Here is a 15,369-nt window from a genome sequence, read left to right on the forward strand (position 1 = left end):
ATGGTCAATAGTCTCTGTCACTCACTGCATTACTGAATATTTCTTCTGCTCTTTGCTAGAGTAGTACCATACACATCAAGATTATTAATACCAACAGGATCATGGAACCTTTAGAACTGGAAGGATCCTTGGAGATCAATGGCACCCAATCCTCTCATAATTCAAGCGGAGCAGTGGAGGCTCAGAGAGGTGACATGAGTGGCCTTGGGTCCCCTAACTGGCTATGGGGACGGTTAGGATGAGAACTGGGGCGTCCCAGGTGGCCCTAGTGCTAAAGAACACCCCAGCCAACGCAGAAGAACTAAAGAGACGTGGGTTCTATTCCTGGGTCGGAAAGATCCCCTGGAGTAGGAAATGGCAACCCACTCCAGTATTCTTGCCTGCAGAATCCCATGGACAGAGGAGCCTGGCAGGATACAGTTCACGGGGTCGCACAGAGTCGGATACCACTGAAGCCACTTAGCACACACACACAGGATGAGAACTGAAGCCTTCTGACCTCTCGGCAGGTTCTCTGTGCCATCTTTATCTCTGACAAAATAAAAAAGGTCTCCTTTTCCCTGAATGCTATTGGAAAGATTCTCTTAATATGGCCACACGCTGAAGAGTTTGGCCTCTGAGCTTGTCCTTCTGGGAACTGTCATCATAGATCCTGAGTTTGCCAGGCTTGCCTCAGTTCCAGATCTTCTGTCTGGGCTCCTGGCCTGCTCCAATATAGGCACTATTTATGGGAAAGCTTCATAGCTGTTCTGAATGTCATTCCCCAAGCCACCAGACCCCTTCAGTAACTTCTATTTTAAAAAGAGAAAAAAATTCTACAAGTCGCATTCACTTTCCTTAGAGGTTTTACTCAAAGGTGATCTCTTCCCCCCAGTTATTCAAGTTATTAAAGAACGAACGCATTGGTTCTTAGCAAGAAGTCACGGACCAGAATCTAAAGATAGTCTATATAACTAGGCCCCAGGCCCAGAAATTCTGACTTAATAGATCTGGGATGAGACCTAAGCATATATGTATTTGAGAAAAAGCATGACGGGTAATTCTGGTGTTCACTCCGTTTGAGAATCACTGGGCTAACGTGAATTAAATAAAAATGCAATCTGGATCCCACATACTGAATGAAGTTTTACACATTAATGCTAGCCAGAATATGAGAAAAACTTGCACTTGGGCTACAGCTGACGGTATCACCAGTTTCACCCACACATGCCCTTGCATGTGAAATTCATTATCTTGTAACTGTGCACAGAGAACCGAGAGAGCTGTGCAGAGGACCCGGAGACCAGATTGCCAGGCACTCGCTGGCGCTATTGAAAATTGTTATGTCTTTTACTGCCCCCTAGTGGATATTTAAGAAATGTGACCGGGAAAGACTCGCCCCCCAGCCCCCCATTCAAAATGTGATTCTTCTTTGTCATTTGGCCACCTGGTGCAAAGAAGTAACTCATTAGAAAAGACCCTGATGCTGGGAAAGATTGAGGGCAGGAGGAGAAGGGGACAACAGAGGATGAGATGGTTGGATGGCATCACCAACTCAACGGACATGAATTTGAGTAAATTCCAGGAGGTGGAGATGGACAGGGTGCTGCAGTCCATGGGGTCACGAAGAATTGGACACAACTTAGCTACTGAATAACAACAACAAAAGCACTCTACAAAATGCTAAGGGTCGATCCCTGGGTCGTGAAGATCCCCTGGAGAAGGAAATGGCAACCAGTATGCTTGCCTGGAGAATCCCATGGACAGAGGAGCCTGGTGGGTTACCGTCTACAGGATCACAGAGTCAGACACGACTGGAGCAACTTAGGACCCACGCACACAGTCTTAAAGAAGCACCACCACAAAAATCTCCCTCTGCAGTACTGTCAAGGTGAGCTCATACTTTGAATGAATGGAATCTTCAGAACGCCATGGTTAGCCAAGGTCATGCTCAGTTCTCACGCTGTCTGTCCCTTACAAACACTTCAAGTGTTCTCCTTAATACACAGATTGTTAAAAAGTCTCCCTCAGTTAAAATCTTCTGTCTGTATAAAACTTTAAGAATCATGGGCAACATGAGTATGAAATACAGGAGATACATACCAGGTAAAATTAGTGACGTTTGTATTCTTCAAAGTGGTTTTTTGTTGCTGTTTTTCTTTTCCAAACTTACCATTAAAAAAAAATACCAGTAGCAGCAAGTGTCTCTGAATATATTTTCATAAAGGATAGCTCTTGGCAAACAGATGTTTGTACGCCCATGTTCATAGCAGCTTTATTGTCACTAGCCAAAATGTGGGAGAAACCTGAGTGTCCATCAACAGATGAATGGATAAACAAAATGTGGTATGTACATACAGTCAAGTATTATTCAGCTATAAACAGGAAGGAAATTCTGACATACACTACAATGAAACTTGAAGACATTGTGCTAAGTGAAATAAGCCATCACACTAAAGGAAAAAATACTATATGGTTCCACTTGTATGAGGTACCTGTATGCTATGCATGATAAATGGTTTCAGTCCTGTCCAACCCTTCGTGACCCCATGGACTGTAGCCCGCCAGGCTCCTCTGTCCATGGGATTCTCCAGGCAAGAATACTGGAGTGGGTTGCCATGCCCTCCTCCAGGGGATCTTCCCGACTCAAGAATGGAACCTGAGTCTCTTATGTCTCCTGCAATGGTAGGCGGGTTCTTTACCACTAGGGCCACCTGAATCAGGAATCTAGAGCAATCAAATTCAGAGAGACAGAAAGTTGAAAGGTGGTTACCAAAGACTGGGAAGGGGGAGGACTGGGGAGTGACTGTGTGATGTACACAGAGTTTCAGTTTGGGAAGACGACAAAAGTTCTGTAGATAGATGATAGTTACAGTTATACAGTAATATGAATATACTTAACACCACTGAACTTCACACTTTAAACTGGCTAAGATGGTACATTTTATGTTACACGTGTTTTACCACTTTGAGTTAAAATTTTTTCATTGAAAAAAAAAAAAAAAGGAATAGTTTTTGGTGAGTTAGAAAGAGTACTGAAGTGAAAAACAGAAAATCTGGATTCCAGTCCCAGTTTAGTTAGGAAACATCTGACTGCGTGACCGTAAGAAAGCCACCTGACCACCTAGACTTTGTTGTACTCACCTATACAATAAACGGGGTCATGCTGAGGTCCCTGGCTCCCGCCAGCTAACGGGTTCTGAACAATGATTTATCTTGACATCACCCAGCGGAAGGCTGTGCTACAAACACGCGAGTGATGTGAATCAGAGGAGGAGGGCTGATGCAGGGCTGCGGTGATCAGCGCACAGGGATGATCTACGGGATCATGAGCGCCCCCCACCCCACCCCGGATGGGAGATTTGTGATGCACTTGAAGGAGTCGGCAGGGCAGCGGGGGGACTCAGACTAAACTATTTCGAGAGAGAAATTCAGCCACCGGAATACCAAGCCACAAAACATTATTAGCAGTGAGGGGGCAGGTAAGGGGACAACTGCCAAAGAAATACTGTGTCTGCGATAGCAGGGACATCAAAGCCAGTGAGAGCAGTCCTCTGTCACTCGGGTGGATTTGCATCCAATCTTAGCAACCGAGACCCCTGGTGTCGCGGGCACAGGGAGCAGCTTGGCAGCGAAAAACAAGACTCTGGTAGACAAGCAGATGTTATACAGTACATGCTGGGCAGGGGCAGGGAGCAGCCCCTTCCGGTCTCAGTCAATCTATCCTCACGTGGCCAGGGGCAGGGATGGGGGGTGAGGGGGGAAGGAGGGGTGCAAATTCCTCCTCCCAGTGTACCATGTACCAGGCAATTTCTGAGTCAGGAGAGGAGGCGGCGGTCTGCAGCTAGGTTACTGAGGGCCAGGCAGGAAGGGGCATGGTGGAAGGCAGCCAGGTAAGGCCCAGGGGAAGAACAGGTAGAGTGCTGTAGCAGTGGAGTTTTGAGAAGGCAGGAGACAGCAGGATTCATTCCAGTGGCTGGAGAAGAGCCAGCAGGTGGAGTGGGGAGTGCCCTGGAAACCCCACTCGTGAGATTTTCAGGGGCCAGGGTAACAACATTAGCACACACCTACGGGGATTTATTATGGTCAGGTGCTCTTCTAGGTACTTCACCTGTATCATCTCATTTAACCCTCAACAACTCTATTTTACAGATATGGAAACAGAGGCCCAGACAGGTTAAGTAACTTGCCAAAGGTCACACAGCCAAGTGGATGTGGAACTGGGATCTGTACGCAGTCAGGCTCCTGGGCTCATGTCTAGCACGAAGTGTGGGATGTGTGTGAAAAAGGGTAATGGAAGACGGCCAAGCCTGGGAGGAGGCGGGGCCTGACAGGGAAGGGTCCTGAATTTCGTTTCAGAGGAGTTTGGACAATGTCCCAAAGTCATGGTGAGCCACTCAAGGCTTTTGAAAACTTAATCACACAACTGAATTCTGTGGGTTCTGTGGGGAAAAGCCCCCTGGTTGGACTGGAGGGGACAGACATGGGGGGTGGGACAGACAGGATGAGCCTGAACGGATGCCAGCAGTGGAGTTAGGAGGAAGGGGAGAGGTCTGGGGTCGTCAGGCCCCCTGATGATGTGATGGACCTCCGTGATGGACCAGCTTACACAGGGCAAGTATGGAGGGGAGAGATGCCCCCGGGAACAGAAGGCTGGAACAAGTAGAAAAGACTCCAAACACCTTGTGTTTCTACATGATCTGTAGGCAACCAGTGGGTTTTAAACCGCTGGGTGACCTGGAACCCACATCACTCTGGCATCTGAGGGGGGATGCTTTGATGGAGACAAGATTAGATGCAGGAAGATATGGGGCTATCCAAGGCCCAAAGGGCTGAGCTGGGCAGTGGCGATGGGATTGGGATGCAGAAATGGGACAGAGGTGGATTCAGGGGCAGCTGGTGGCTGGATGGAGGTGAAGGGGTGGAGGGTTGGTGCCACCTACAGATTTACGGGGAGCTCAGGAACAGGAGTGGGTCCTGGTGGGGAGGGGGGTGAGGAGTTCACCTCATTGACTGACTTATCCATTGAGCACCTGCGGCCACAAAGCCAATTTAAGATTTTCTATCACCTCCTCCCATAAGCCCCTCACTATTCATCAGAACAGGACCACATTGTTCAATATTTCATGCAGATGATTAATATTGATATAGCAACTCTCCTGGCATTAGCAAAAACAAGAACTGCTGGCTGGCTGGCCTGAGACGCCAGTTTTAAACTCAGATGGGGAACATCTTGAACTGGAGGAAGAGAATCCAAAGAAACTGCTCAGCCTAGCAGTTATTGGGAGTGGGGGGACTCTTACTACACCTGTCAAACATCTGCCCACTCCCTGGCTTTTGAAGAGATATAATCAACAAACTGTGGAACATTCTTAAAGAGATGGGAATACCAGACCACCTTACCTGCCTCTTGAGAAATCTGTATGCAGGTCAAGAAGCAACAGTTAGAACTGGACATGGAACAGGCTGGTTCCAAATAGGGAAAGGAGTACGTCAAGGCTGTATATTGTCACCCTGATTATTTAACTTATATGAAGAGTACATTATGCAAAATGCCAGGCTGGATGAAGCACAAACTGGAATCAAGATTGCCGGGAGAAATATCAATAACCTCAGATACACAGATGACACCACCCTTATGGCAGAAAGTGAAGAGGAACTAAAAAGCCTCTTGATGAAAGTAAAAGAGGAAAGTAAAACAGTTGGCTTAAAACTTAATATTCAGAAAACTAAGATCATGACACCTTGTCCCATCACTTCATGGGAAATAGATGGGGAAACAATGGAAACAGTGACAGGCTTTATTTTTGGAGGGGCTCCAAAATCACTGCAGATGGTGACTGCAGCCATGAAATTAAAAGATGCTTGCTCCTTGGAAGAAAAGCTATGACCACCCTAGGCAGAATATTAAAACGCAGAGACATTACTTTGCTGACAAAAGTCCATCTGGTCAAAGCTATGGTTTTTCCAGTAGTCATGTATGGATGTGAGAGTTGGGCCATAAAGAAAGCTGAGTGCCAAAGAATTGATGCTTTTGAACTGTGGTGTTGGAGAAGACTCTTGAGAGTCCTTTGGACTGCAAGGAGATCCAACCAGTCAATCCTAAAGGAAATCAGTCCTGAATATTCACTGAAGGACTGATATTGAAGCTGAAACTCCAATACTTTGGCCACCTGATGCAAAGAACTGACTCATTGGGAAAGACCCTGATGCTGGGCAAGATTGAAGGCAGGAGGAGAAGGTGACAACAGAGGATGAGATGGTTGGGTGGCATCACCGACTCGATGGACATGAGTTTGAGCAAGCTCCAGGAGTTGGTGATGGACAGGGAAGCCTGGTGTGCTACAGTGCATGGGATCGCAAAATGTTGGACATGACTGAGCAACTGAACTGACTGACTGAATTGAGAAAAACCTAAATGGTAAGACAAAACAAACAACAACAACCAAAAAAAGAAAAAACTGTTGGTTTTGATCACTGATCAGTGTTTTGGGTTTACTTGAACAGCTTAAAAGAAATAACATGAATTATTCCCAAGGATGTACAGCTGACCACTCCCATGCAACTCCTTAATATGGAGTGGCTTAAAAGACCCTCCTTCCTGGGCAGAACTGCTCCTGGCATCTGAGCAGCCTCACTTCCTGCCCCTCCTGCTCTGCCCATCCCTCTTCCACACCTCTAACCCTTACCTCTAAGTCTTCCTCCCCCTTCTTTGATGGCAGGGCTCCTGCTCAGCACCAAAGGCCCAGATCAAAGGATCCCTCTGAGAATCCTTTCCTGCCCTAGGAGCCTCCAGGCAGAATGGTCCCTTGCATCTGTCCTCTGCGCTCCTATGATTGTGACCTCTAACCCGTCTCCAGCACGTCTCCATCACACTGTAACGCAACTGCCTGTGTGTCTTTTAAGTCTAGAGCTATGGTGTTTGATAGTTGCATCTTTAAGTCTATCGTGGGAGCTGAGAACACAGACTCTGCCTGCAGTGCTCCAAAGCCCAGCGCGCTGCCCTTTCCTAGCTGTGGAACCCTCAACAGTTTTTTGACCACTCTGTGCCTCAGTTTGCTCAGCTGGCAAATGGGAGTAAGAGCAGCACCTCCGCCATGGGGCAGTTGAAGGGATTCCACGTGTTAAAGCACATGACTTGCCCGGGCTAACATATGGTGGGCTATTATTGTTATTCATCGTTGTGTTCTCTCTCCCACGAGCTCGTTGAGGATCAAGACCACGTCTTATTTTCCTCACTAATCCCAGAATGTAGCACCGTGGGTGCTCAAGAAATATTTTCTGAAGTGAAATTATTAGGAAGCTTGATTACAATGGCATTTATGAGCCCCAGGGACATGAGTTAATAGGTATCTGGTTGACAGATTGCCAGATAAACCAGCTTCTCCGGAAAGAAACAAGATTATTCTAGTAAGAAAGAAAGAAAATAAAGGGGAAACAGCTATTTGTAGAACCCATGCCCCGTGCTCTCTGCTTTATAGCCATGATCTCCTGAATCCTCACAACCCGCAAGGAAACTGAGGTTCAGAGAGGTGGAGACCCAGGGCCGCGGCCACACAGCCAAGTCTAAAGTCTGAGATCTTTCCGTGACAACCGCGTCCTTTGGGAAAACTCCAAGCAGTTGAATGTTTGGTTTAATAGGTAAAGTGAGGAAAGAGAGAGGTTGTGGGAATGGAAAGTGACATTGTGTGATAATTGACAAAGTGTCAGCCCAGCTGACAGGGCCTTGCTGGAGCCCCCATGGTAAGAAGAGGCCTTTTCCACAGCCCAGAGCCCCCTTGAGCCTTCATGGCCCGCTTCCACCCCCAGAGAGGAACCATCACACACACACACATACACACACACACACACACACACACACACTTTACAAACAAAGAAACCAGGGACTTGCCCAGGGCCACACAGCCAGTGCTTGAGGCAGAACTAAAACAGAAAGCCTCCAGATTTCAACCCAAAGTTCTTTCTATCCTAATGGATTCAGCACCTGAAGAGGTCTTTGGGAAGGGACCTTGGGTGTATGTATGGCTGAGTCCCTTCGCTGTTCACCTGAAACCATCCCAAGGTTATTTGTTAATCGGCCATATTCCAAAACAAAATAAAAAGTCGAAAAAGAGAGTGAGAGACCTTAGGAGTAAGTCCTCTCTCTTCGCTCTGAATAGTAACATCACGTTTATTTGGTATTAATAATAAATTTCATTGCTTTCCAGACAGATCACCTTATTGAAGCCTTGAATCTCCATCCTGGGGAGAATGAGAAAATTGAGGACCAGAGACTCAAGCCCGAAGCCAGCAGTCACCCAGCGAGAAGGCAGAGGCAGCCACCCTGGCTCCCCTGCCCTTTCTTCTGACGATGGTGTCCCATTTACCTGGGAGGCAGACACAGCATCCCCAGACTGCAAAGGAGGATAGAGCACTTCTGCTCACAAGACAGGAGCCTCTCCATCAGCTTTCCCCCAAACCCAGCTTGTTGTCAACACAATTTAATGGATCCCACTTTTAGTGAACAGCAACTTTATGTGGGCCATAATCTATCCATCATTAGCGAGCAATCAGAAAGCCACTCTGGATAGAACACACCTGGGACTATAAAACCTGCTTAATAGAAAGGAACCAGTCATTTCGTGAAACTGCCCATTTTCCTCTCAGGTCCGCCCACAGCATCCGACTCCTTACTGCTGGAGCTAAGTGGGGGGCAGTGGGGCGCGAACACAGGGACAGCTAGCTCGCTGCCTGGCCTCCCCACCCGCTCCCTGCCACTCTCATCCCCCCGGCACGGGGGGCTCTAACCAGGCTGGCTGAGGATGAGCCTATGGGACTTGGGGGTCCCTGAGCCCACAGGGACCCCCAGGCTGCCTGACCTTCACCTCTGCTGGGTCCCTGGGGCTTGAGTATCTGTGGGGAGCGGCAGAGCCCAGGTCATGGGCTCACGTCTCCAAGCCACCACTGAGCTGGACGGCCCTGGCCAAGCTCCTCAACCTGACTGCATCCAGCGTCCTTACCCGTAAACCTGGAAGAACAGGGCCTGCTTCCTACAACCACTGTGAGGATTAAATAGTGTCTTGCCTTCATACTTAACACAGTATCATTTTTTGTTATTTCACTTGATTTCAATGTTATTATTCTGCCTCCATATTCTGATCACCCTTCTGATTCCCAACTCATCCCTGACCTTCTGGGCTGGAGTCTGAACGATTGCGGGCGCTGTGCACCGCGCTGCCCCTGGTGACCTGTCTCTGACCCTCAGCTGTTGGCTGTTCCCCTTGGACGGCAGCCTCACATTGCCATGCTCCTGTGTGGGTCACCCCTGGCCTCACTGGCCTTACCCCTCCCCATTTCCTCTCTTCCCCACAGTTTCCAACTGAGATTCCAGAAGCATTCCAGCTGGTCCCACCTGGAACGTACCACCCTGGGTTGCTGAGTAAGTGCCCCCTGCCAGCTAAACACATTTCTCCAGTACTGAGGGTTTCCTGCTAAAGAATGGACTGAATAATCTTGAGCTTACTTCCAGATACAGACGGGACAAGGTTATCATCAGAAGGGCCTCAGGCCACCAGCCCTAGCTTTTCCTCCTTCCCAGCACCATAGTCCTAATGTCTGCCCCTGGCATTCTTGCCACACTTTACACTGAACTTTAAAAAAATACAAGAAGATCAATGACACATTTTACAACACTGAGACCATGCCCTCCCTCCGATGTTTCAGCTCTTCAGGCTAAAACAGCACTGCTGTTTGCAGGACTGATTAGCGCCAAGCTTCAGGCTAGACTCGTCAGGATGTATCCATGAGATCCAATCCTACAACTGGACAATGGTATTTTCACTTTTATATTTTGTAACCAGAGGTCTCCCTTACACACTCCAAGACCCTCAAAAGAGAGGCTGAGTTAACTCAACCGCTCATTCCTCCAGGGCAGAGAACGTGACTCCTGCCTCTCTAGGTTCTCCTGCCCCATCCTGTCCCCACCCAGAAGGGAACCTCTTTGGAACCCGACTCACCCTCTCACTTTGTTCAGTGCGGTTCTGTTTGGTCCGGGATCACAGGAAAAAGGACTTTAAATGCTCACGCTGGGTGATCTCTGCTGTGCCCAGGACTTCCGTTCCATATGCCCTGGATGCGGATGACTCCTGGCTTTCTGTCCGTGGGCTCCAGCCCCATAGAATTAGACATCTCCACGGGCATCACAAATTCCACGTGGCCAATACTAACCCTTTGTCTCTCTCCTCACATCTACGCCTGCTGTGCTTCCTGCATCAGTAAGTGGTACCGTGTCCCCTAGCTGGAAACCTGGGAGTCACCCTAGCACCTACCTTCCTCCACATTCCCCATCCCATGTAGTCCCCCAACTCTGACTCCTTTGTACATCATTCAGACCTCAGCGCCTCTCGAATTCCTCACCTGTAATACTGGAAGAGCTTCCTAAGTCACCTGAGGCCCGGCAATACAGGCTCCATCCTGAGTCGTCCCGTGTATGCTCTTCAGTCCTTACAAGCAACCCCATGAGTCAGGCATTAAAGGGTAAGGAAATTGCTATTTTTATAGGTCAAAAAAAGCCATTGGATTATCAGCAATTTCATACAGTCCAAACTAATATTAATGCAATTATTGCCCCCTTATTCCAGGTGAGGAAACTGGGACTTAGAGGGTAAGTTATTTCCCCAAGGTCAAAGAGGTTGTACCCTGGGGGGCTCAGGATCTGAACCCAGGTGTGGGTTCACATCCCCAAAGGCTATACTTCTCTCTGCTAAACTGTACCATCTTGCAGGATTCATATATCAGTTCCTAGAGGAAAGCTCACCACTTCACATTTTAAAATATAATTAATAATAATATATTAATGACTACCATATTGGGCTTTCCAGGTGGCTCAGTGGTAAGGAATCTGCCTGCAATGCAGGAGACAAGGTTTCAATCCCTGGGTTGGGAAGATCCCCTGGAGAAGGAAGTGGCAACCCACTCCAGTATTTTTGCCTGGAGAATCCCATGGACAGAGAAGCCTGGCGGGCTACAGTCCATGGGGTTGCAAAGAGTTGGACATGACTTAGCAACTAAAGAAAAACAACAACAAACGACCATTTATGAGCACTTACTATATGCCTTACATTAATTATTTTACCTAATTTCACAACCATGCTATGAGAAATCTGTGGATATTGAATTTTCTGTTTGGTTTTTTTTTTTTATCTTTTTGTGTTCTTGGGCAAAACATCTATGTTCTCTGCCTCATTTTCCTCAAGGATGTGATGGGGATAATATATTTATCCCATCCATATGATGGGGATGTTTTGAGGACTGAATGAGTTCATGTATGTGAAGGTGTCTTAAAATATGGTGCTGGGCATATACTAAGTGCCACATGCATGGACATGCTCAATTGTGTCTGACTTTTTGTGACTCCATGGACTCTACACTGCCAGGCTCCTCTGTCTATGGGACTTTCCTGGCAAGAATACTGGAGGGGGTTGCCATTTCCTCCTCCAGGGGATCTTCCTGGATCAAACTCACATCTCCTGAGTCTCCAGCATTGCGGGCAGATTCTTTACCACTATGCTACCGACAAAGCCCTAAGTGCTATGCAAGTATTCGTTATTACTATTTTTAAGAGGGTAGGACGACCAAATTCTCAGTTTATGAGCTATCGCTTCTTCAGTTCAGTTCAGTCGCTCATTAGTGTCTGACTGTTTGTGACACCATGGACTGCAGCACATCAGGCCTCCCTGTCCATCACCAACTCCCGGAGCTTACTCAAACTCACGTCCATCATGTTGGTGATGCCATCCAACAATCTCATCCTCTGTCATCCCCTTCTCCTCCCACCTTCAATCTTTCCCAGCATGAGGTCGGTTCTTCACATTGGGTGGCCAGAGTATTGGAGCTTCAGCTTCAGCATCAGTCCTTCCAGTGAATATTCAGGACTGATTTCCTTTAGGATGGACTGGTTGGATCTCTTGCAGTCCAAGGACTCTCAAGAGTCTTCTCCAACACCACAGCTCAAAAGCATCAATTCTTTGGCACTCAGCCTTCTTTACAGTCCAACTGTTACATCCATACATGACTACTGGAAACACCATAGGCTTATAAGCTTTTTAAAAATTAAAATACAATCACATGCAACATTATATTGGGCTTCCCAGGTGGCTCTAGTGGTAATGAACTCGCCTGCCAGTGCAAGAGACAGAGGAGACGCAGTTTCCATCCCTAGGTCGGGAGGATCCCCTGGAGGAGGGCATGGCAACCCACTCCAGTATTCTTACCTAGAGAATCCCATGGGCAAAGGACCCTGGCGGGCTACAGTCCATTGGGTCTCAAAGAGTCAGACATGACTGAAGCGACTTAGCACGCACACACAACACTGTATTAGCTTCCAGGTAGTACAGCATAAGTCAAGTCTTCGTCATTCAGTCGTGTCCGACACTTTGCCACCCCATGGACTATAACCTACCAGGCTCCTCTGTCCATGAGATTCTCCAAGCAAGAATACTGGAGTGGGCTGCCATGCCCTCCTCTAGGGGATCTTCCCAACCCAGCGACTGAGCCCAGGTCTCCTGCATTTCAGGCAGATTCTTTTACTGTCTGAGCCACCACATAAGGACTTGATATTTGCATATACTGCAAGATGATCACCACAATAAGTCTAGCCAACACCTTACACCTTACATAATTTAAAAAAGTTTTCCCCTTGGGATGAAACTTTTAAGATATACTCTCTCAGCAACTTCTAAATATACAATACATGGCTGAGTCCCTTCACCATTCATCTGAAACTGTCACAACATCGTTTGTTAATGGGCTACATGCCAACACAAAATAAAAAGTTTAAAAAATAAAATAAAAAATAAATATACAATACAGTTTACTCACTACAGTCACCATGCTGTACATTATATCCCTGGGACTGACTTATTTTATAATTGGAAGCTTATACTTTTGACCACCTTCACCCATTTCACCCCAAATATTTTTTTTTGTTTGTTTGTTTTAGTCTTTTTAGTATCTTTTGTGTACGTACATGATTGTGTATCGTTAAATAAAAGGTCTACGGTTCAGAGAAGTCAAGAGCCCTGTGAATCACAGTCAGGAAGTGACGTCAAAACATCAGGAGGGAAAACCAGTAAACAGCAAGGGTGGGGAGGCAGGGAAGCCTGAGCTGACTCCAGGGACCCGGGCCGTGAGCCTGGGTGCTGGCTTCCTGAAGTCCCGACGGCACTGTCGCTGGGCCCACTGGGCTCGGGGTGGCCGGTTGGCCGCGGGCAGCAGTGAGGCGCTGATGCTGCCGGGTGACGGTGCGGACTCCACCGGAAGCGTGCTGAATGGAAACCGACCAAGAAGCCACTCTCCTCTGAGAACTTGGCCCGGCAGCCAAGTGCCTGCCCAGGAAGGCCTGATCATTCACCCCAGGAGAGTGAGAAGGAGACCTCCTGCAAGCCCCAGGGTTTCAAAATTTCAAGGAGAAGTGTGATGGTGTTGACATGTAAGGAATTACTTTTACACACCTTTGATCACTCTGCCGCGCTGCGGCATTCTAAGTGAGCCTGATGGTTGGAAGGCACGCTGGGCGGAGTTTTACAAAGAAACTCCTACTGTGCCCCTGGAGGCCAGCTCCACAAGCCACTTTTCCTTAAATAAATACCATTTCCTTCCCCGCTTTACTCCAGTGGTAGACCAGGTGGCCTGGACAATGGGACCTTTGGTTAAGTTCTTGGGTGGGCTTCTGGCACTGTTGGCCCAGTGCCCCCTTCCTGACCTTGGTGGGAAACATCCCTGCTTCCTTCGTGAACCATAGAGGGGTGGTGGAGGTGGGAACAAGCTCCCCTGACTGTTCCCCCAAATCCACCTTCCCCTTGGGGATATCTCACAAGTCACTGTCCCCACCACAGACAGGAGGGGACAGTTTGATCCCCCTTAGTGCTCTGAACCAAGTGTGGGCTCTAACCCTCCTCAGCTCCCCCGAAGCCCAGATGCCACCAGCCTCTCAAAGACTTTATTAATGAGTCAGGGAGAGGAGGAGGGAAATAAACACAAAGATGAGCTAACCGATCATTCTGTTTACAGACACTCTCATCCCAGCATGACAGGGCTCTTCCATGGGCTCTCAGCTGGCAGAAGACAGTGTCTTCTCATGACCTAGGAGCACAGCCAGGTTCCTCGGAGGCTCGGCCAACAGATCCCCTGATGTTGACCTTGAAAAGACCGCCCTCTCCAGGGGAGGCCTCACCTATGACCCATGAAGTCAGGACAGCTACCCTGCAACCTCAACATGACAGCTTTTCAGGATCTCAGGATACAATCCCATAAACTAAACAGCCCAGAGATTTATGTCTAAGAAATAGTAGGGTTTCTAACACTAGAGCATAAGTATCTTCACCCATCAAATGGGGGTTAGAATAAACCTCTCTGGTCCAGGATTTCCCAGACTCCAGTGACCAGGGAACACTTTAAAAATTATAGCGTACTTGGAGAATACCGGAGCAGCTCACATATATTCAGGTTAATAATGTGGACTGACTGTAATTTTTTTTTATTTGGCTGCACCAGGTCCTAGCTGTGGCATGTGGGATCTAGTTCCCTGACCAGGGATGGAAACCCAGTCTCCTACATTGGAAGTGTGGAGTCTTAGCCACTGGACCACCAGGGAAGTCCCCCGACTATAATTTCAGTGTATAAGATATGGTGATATGGTGACATTAATTAAGAGTGACAGGAATCAATACGTATTATAACATTAAACATACAACAGTTAATCTGAGAGTCCATCTACTTTTTTGCCTTCGACTTGAATCCAAATAGGCATCATCTCTTGGTCAGTGTTTTGCCTGTATCATTCTGGAAGTACCCCACGGTTATCTAATAAAGGTCAGGAGCAGCAGAGATAAGTCTGAGTGGCTTTACTCTGATAAATCATTTTATTCCAAGCGTTAAGCCCTGTCTAAAGATCTAGAAGTCGCTTCAAGCATGTCACATAGTGGGAAGGGAAAGAATAAGAGAAAGACGTGACCATTTCTTCAGCATCTGCTGCCAGGTGCTGTGCGGCGTTCTTATTTAACCCTCTATCTCGTGTTCATCAACCAATAGCCCTACAGGGCAGTCCTTGTCTGAATTTCATGGAAATAATTAAAGGCCACACGTGTAGCTGTGAACGGCACCACTGCAGGTGTGGCCGGCTCCAGGATGCAAGCTCTTCCACGAGACCACTTTGGAAAGGGGAGCAGGGGTATTCAGCCTCAGTCCGTCCGTCCCTACTTGTGTAGTATACCTGCCTTCCTACTACACTAAAAGTGACGTGAGGACAAGAACTACGTCCAGCATGTTCACCACAATAATCTCAGTGCTGAGTACAATGCCAGAGACCGAGAGCTCAGGAGACATGGGTACCATTTTGAAATTTCGGAAAGG

At 47.7% G+C, this 15,369-nt stretch overlaps 1 protein-coding gene across 1 annotated transcript in view; it reads right to left on the bottom strand.

Annotated features, from left to right (window-relative positions):
- TTLL11 (tubulin tyrosine ligase like 11) overlaps positions 1 to 15,369 on the bottom strand; it is a 262,192-nt gene that overhangs the window by 166,727 nt on the left and 80,096 nt on the right. The gene's annotated exons all lie outside the window — the stretch shown is intronic.

This window comes from Bubalus kerabau, chromosome 11, assembly GCF_029407905.1.
Source record: "Bubalus kerabau isolate K-KA32 ecotype Philippines breed swamp buffalo chromosome 11, PCC_UOA_SB_1v2, whole genome shotgun sequence".
Classification (NCBI taxonomy): Eukaryota; Metazoa; Chordata; class Mammalia; order Artiodactyla; family Bovidae; genus Bubalus; species Bubalus kerabau.